The 6,556-nt window shown below is 43.3% G+C and overlaps 1 pseudogene; it reads left to right on the forward strand.

Annotated features, from left to right (window-relative positions):
- Positions 1 to 5,469: 5,469 nt before the first annotated feature.
- On the forward strand, positions 5,470 to 5,648 carry LOC146816858 (U2 spliceosomal RNA; annotated as a pseudogene).
- The last annotated feature ends 908 nt before the right edge of the window (positions 5,649 to 6,556 follow it).

Below are 6,556 nucleotides of genomic sequence, written 5' to 3' on the forward strand. Positions count from 1 at the left end.
AGCATTTAATGGAGGTAGTGATGAAACAAGTTTTTAAAAGAGAACCTGCGCATACATAATGTATTCAGAACTTCAGCAAAAAAGGGACTTTTGATATTACGCTAGCATCAGAAACAGACTATCAGAGTTTTTTGTACAATTATAATAGTAATAAGAACCACCCGGAACTCAGTGGTTATAAAGTAACCCCTATCGCGGTCCCCAGGGAAATACCCCTAACGGTGCATATGTATAACCCTTTTGCACCAGCCAGTGAAATCAAACTCTTTTTAATGAGATACTGTGACAAAGTTAGAGGTGGCACCGAACTAAGAAATGAATGGGGGGCATGGAATGGGAAAAGAAGATACATGGTGATCCTGTCCCCAGATAAGGATAGCATAGGAGGAACAAAACACCCTCCCCTTAACTTCTCCATTGGCCCCAACAGGGGGTTCCTTTATTACCCGGGGCAACCAATTTTTTGTAGGCAGTGTCTGCAATTTGGGCACTCAAGAGAGTTGCACAGGAGATGTGTGCAGAAATTGCGGAGTGAAAGGCCACAGGGCACAAAACTGCACAATTGCCAAAACGTGCAACCTCTGTGGCACAAACGATCATCTATACAAGGAATGCCATTTAAAACACAGCAGTTCCCTGTGGAATGGTAAGAATACAAAAGAGCCCACAGTCAACCCAGGGGAGAACAAAGGGGAGGAAAAGGGGGAACAACAGAAGGGAACCCCACTCCCAGAATCACAGGACCTGTTCATAGCAAACCTAGAGGGAAATCAAAACCCCAGTAAATCCAAAGCAGAGCCAGAAACTACTAATAGCCAAGCTAGCCCTAGCGAAGACCCACAGCACATAGTTACGGAAACTCCAGAAAGTCAGAGGCCAAATGAGGACCAACTACAATAAGAGCAGGGCACTAGCAGAGTGGATATTAACCCCAGTGACGCCAGCACACACATCACCGGTATAGAAATGGGAGAAGAGGACACAAAGGACACAGAAGGGAAATGGGAGATAGCAAAAACAAAAAGGCATAAAAAATCACAAAAACTACAAGACTCACAAGAAATGGCACTAGAGACAAGTGTAGAGACAAAAAACCAAGAACAGGACCTAGACTCAGAGGAGGAGAAAACAAACTACAGCATAGCAGCAGAAAAAGAATACAGAAAGATGCAGCAGAAAATAGAGAAGTCCCATACAAAAACCATGAAAAGAAAGCAAAACCAGAATCTTAAATTCACACAAAATGCCAGCCATACCCGCCAAAGAAGGAGATCAGCAATCAAATTATCTGATCTAACACTAGAGGGGTTTGACCGCCTAGTTAACGCTGAAAACACCAGCACAATCTTTGCAAAACACCCCACCATTTCAGGGAAACAAGGCATAAGCATGTCAGGGCCCACTGCAGCCACAAAGGAAAGTCTTACATCTCCCCTACCAGAGCAAGATAATCAAAGTCCCAATCAATTCGATATATTTCTGGGGAGCGAGGAAGAGATTCCTACCGCCAACCAACGAAACGTAGAGACAGACACATCCGAGTACATTGACGTAGACATCTTATAATGCATAAATGATGTTGAAAATCTACTTCCTCATGGCTATTACAATAGCCACCCTAAATGTTAGAGGGCTAAAACAAACACCCAAAAGAATGGCTATTTATGAATATTGTAAACTTCTAAAGGCAGACATTATATGCCTACAGGAATGTCACTTACCTTTCAATTATGACTAATCATCCCTACAGGAGGAATGGGACTTAGGCCCGTCTATATGGTCAGGGGGCGGGAACAAAAGTGCTGGCCTATGTTTCCTTTTTAAAAACCACAACTTTACAATCTTGAAACAAGAAAACATTGAACACGGAAGGGTGGTAATGCTACATGTTAATTTACAGGGTTTCAACTTCCGTATTTGTAACATTTATGCGCACACAACTAAAAATGAGAGACATGCACTGTTTGATAACTTACAACACTTTCTAGTAGGGTGCACACCCACTACAGTACTAGGAGACTTTAACTATATTATACGTACAACAGATAGAGTAGGTCTCTGCAAAACATACACCCTAGATAAGTCATCCAAAAAACTCAGTGAACTAATTACCAACCTTAGCCTACAAGACTCCTTTACAACTTGCAACCCAAACACTACAGGTTACACTTGGATCTCCAATGATGGAAACACAGCCTCCAGAATCGACCTAATCCTAGTCTCAGGAAACATCCCATGCACCTCCTCAGAAATACAAGACAGCTGCCTCTCAGACCACCGAACTCTAATCACTGAAATAAAAATCCCCACCAGGCAGAGAAAAGGGAGCGCCTACAGGAAACTTAACACCACACTTCTAGGACAACAAGACATTCAGGAAGCATTCCTAGAAAACTATAGAGTATGGAAAAGAAAAAAAGGGAACTTCAAATCACAACAGGAATGGTGGGAATACGTCAAAAGACAATCAAAGTATTTTTTCTCAAAAAAAGGTAAAGAAATAGTAACGGAAAAAAGAAAAGTATTCAATGACCTACAAGATTCCCGCGCAAACCTAACTGAACTACAAGACGCAGGTATCAAAGTTACACAGGAAATAAATAAGGTCAAGTCAAATATTAGGAACTGGTTCACTGAGAAAGGGAAAGAAACTATGTTCACTTCAAGGGTCCTGAAGTACGAAGAGGACGAAAAGTGCAACTCCTTCTTTTTTTAAAAAGCCAAAACAAACCACACAACAATAGACAGCCTTTTAGACCCTCAAAATGTTCTACAAAAAGACATAGAAACTATAGTACACAATTTCTTCACAAAGCTTTTTTCAACCAAAGACTCTGATGAAACTGTGTGTAACGAGCTCCTGGATAGCTATACCTCAGGGCTTTCCACAGAGGAAAAAGAATTCCTACAAAACCCCTTCCAAGGGTAGGAGTTCCTAGACATTATAAACAAAGCCCCGAAAAACTCCGCTCCAGGGCAGGATGGCCTACCCTGGGAATTTTACACAACTTTCTGGAGAGACATAGCAAAGGACTTTATAGAAATGATAACACAATGCATAGAAAAACAATCCTTTGTGCACACATTCACACAAGGATCAGTCAGACTAATCCTTTAAAAAGGGGAAGTAAACAACTTAAAAAATTGGAGGCCAATAACACTAAATGTGGACAGCAAAATCTTTAGCAAATGCATCACAAATAGGATGAGGAAGGTCCTGAAAACACTTATAGAACCTGACCAGACTTGCGCAGTGCCAGGAAGGAAAATCTGGGACAGCCTAATCACTATTCGTGATGCGATTAGCAGAGCCCTATAGGAAGGGAACCCATTAGGCGTGCTATCATTGGACTTACGCTATCAAAGGCTTTTTGTATCACATGACTACTTGTTTAAGGTTCTATCCAAAATTGGCTTCCCCACATCATTTACCCAAATGATTAGAATGGTTTACACCAACGCAGAATTATGGTAAATGCAGAGGTGCACATCAAATCAGGAGTACGCCAAGGGTGCCTCCTTTCACCAGCACTCTTCGTATGTGCACTAGAACCTTTACTTTGTACGCTGAGGAAAGACAAGATAATTAAAGGTATCTTCATACCAGGAGCGAATGGAAAGAAAGCCAAATGCATCGCATATATGGACGACGTCACAGTGCTGTGCCCAGACCCTGTAGCGGTCAGAAGAGTTCTCTTGCACACCAAATTCTTTGCCCAAGCATCAGGGCTGACCATCAACACGGAAAAAAGTACATGCCTCACCATTGGGTACTGGAACCACCTAGCCAAAGTGGAGGTTAAAGTAACAAAGCAACCCACCAAAATCCTGGGAATAATCTTCTCACAGGACCCAGAAGGGAAAGGAAACTGCCCGCCGGTCCAACAAAAGATAAACCAAAAGCTAGGACTTTGGAAGACTAGATCATTGACCATGACTGGGAAAATCATGGTAATAAAAGCTCTGATCCTGCCTTTAAACCTAATTTTTTGCAGTGATCTACTCCCTGGACAAAACAACGCTCAGACTTTTGCAAAAAAGTTTATTTACCTTTTTCTGGAACTCCAAAATGGAAAAACTTACAAGAACTATTGTATTCAAACACCAAAATAATGGAGGGAAAAACATGCCAAACCTGTTTATGTACATTTTCACAACTTATTTTTGCCTCTGCCTCAAAGCGATACGCGAAGGCAGAAATGTGGCAAAAAACTTTGTGCGTTATGGTGCTGGAGACATCTTTTACAAATTTAAGATTCTACAAAGAAACAATGCAATCCCTGTCGCCTTCTTCCTCCACAAACTCTATGCCTGCCTAGAACCCTTCATTACGATGCTGCAGCAACTGGAGGTTGACAAAGACTGCTTTGAAGCAAGAACACTGCTGAAAAAAGAACTAGAACAGTTGGAGAAAATGGAGATGGTGAATGTAAATGTATGTGTACATGTATGTGTCTTGTAAAGCGCACTGCTGCCCTGAGGCGTCCTGGCGCTGTAGACCGCTGGGGAACCCGTCCTGGCTATCCCTGTGAGATGGTCCCTCCAGGGTATCTCCAAGGTGAAACCAGGCATCCCCAGCGAATGTGGGGGGCCGTTGTGGAGATGAGGCAAGCTAATGCCCAGAGTTGCCGAGTGTGTTCCTGGTTAGAGTAGGTACCGAGGCGAGAATTATCGAGTCCGTTTTTGACCCTGGTCCACGACCCTGCCGCGTCGGGAATTGAACCCTGGTCCCTGGCCGATTCTCTGCTTACGGATCTGCCGCCTCTAACCAGTGAGCCACACCTCTCCAGAGAAACACTCCACTTCAGTTTGGCAAAAAACTAACCACACAGATATTACAAATGCACAAAAAGACATTGCATGGCTGGAGGTCACCAACGCGCTGCCAGTGAAAGCTTTCCAACACCGACGAGGACTGGCAAACTCAGCAACATGCCCAAGACCAGACTGCCCAGCGGAAGAATCAACCATGCATTTCCTATGGAACTGCTGTTTTGCTCAAAAGTTTTGGAAAAAATTAAGACTGTTGATTAGAGAAATAACCAATTTACAAACATTAAAGTATGAAATAGTACTGTATGGTATAGGGAGTTCCCTGTCAAAAAATAAAGACAGAACCCTATGGAGGATACTTAGTTGTGCAAAAGAAAGTTTATGGGTAGCCAGAAACCTGCTCTTATTTAAACATAAAGAACTTGAGATACAAGACGTCATCCACATGTGCCTAGACAAGATTATGGTGTTCTATTATGGAAAAGAAAAAGCAGAAAAAATATGGAAACAGGAAAAATGGGCAGAATGGGTTTCTTAAACGAAGCCTCACTTCAGCATAAAAGTGAGTGTTTTATGAATATAATCTTGATGGAAAACCGGTAGGTTGGTGCCTACGTGCACCCCCTACTCAGGTTCAAATGTACACCACCTTATGGGATTGGTCAACATGTATATCTGCACAATTTTATAAATAAAATATATTTTTACAAAAAAAAAAAAAATCTATTCTTATCAGTTTAATATCTGATACGTCCTCTATCTGGGGACCATATATTAAATTGATTTTTGGAACAGGGAGATGGAATAGGAGCTTGCTCTGTCCACTCCACACATCAACCTGGTATTGCAGTACCTCCAGGAATGGTGCACTTCCCCACCCGGGGAAAACAATGCTGTTGAAAGATAGATGAGAAAACGAAAGTAGCGCTTCACTACCAAACCCTGTAAAGTGGCGCTACTGTGTTTGCGCGAAAATAAAACCACCCTGGTCACCGCGTCTTGCTTTATTTCTTTATTTATTTCTTTGATCTGCCGCAAACACGCTTTATTTATTTATATATTTTCACGTTTTCTGGAAGTTTTTTTTATTTGTATTTCCTTCTCCATCCAGACGCTGCACTTTGGAAGAGAAAAATGTCAGAAGGAGACTGCTTTTCCAGCAACAGAGTTTCATTCATTTTTGGATCGGTTTCACTGGGGAATGAATGGAGGAAGTTTTGCAGCAAGTCAGTAGGATCGAGGTAGAGACAGAAAGGGAAGATCCCGGTCCAGGTCAGCCAGGTAGATTGCTTCAGGAGGTGTGAATTCTGGCACCATTCTGGTTATCGCTTCTCGGCCTTTTGACTCAGATTAGGTGTTTTGCTTGGTTGTCGCCAAGGGTTACGAAGTGCCCCCTGATCCCTCCAGGGCTGGGCCTGTGTTTCTCTGGCTTGTCCAGAGCCAGGCTGCGCCACTAGGGGTGACGGTTTACGGTGCACATACGTTTGCTATACACTCTCCCTACGGGGCTTGGCCTTCGCTCCGTGGCTTGACCGGGGCAAGGCTGCGTCTCTGGGTGGGGTAGGCAAGCGGGGGTTTCATTTTTATTTTTTGTGGATTTTGGTTACGCGGACTGGCGGACATTCCCAGTATATTACAGCCCTGGACACTCCTGTTTAGGGCCCTGGATACTTCCTGAGGGGGTCACTGCGGGCCGGGCCCCTCGCACCTGGCCGGCCTGCTTTGGATTGGACCTCCGTATCCATCTTGGACGAGTTCGGGAGTGGTGGATTGGTCAACGCGG

This window comes from Triturus cristatus, chromosome 6, assembly GCF_964204655.1.
Source record: "Triturus cristatus chromosome 6, aTriCri1.1, whole genome shotgun sequence".
Lineage (NCBI taxonomy): Eukaryota > Metazoa > Chordata > Amphibia > Caudata > Salamandridae > Triturus > Triturus cristatus.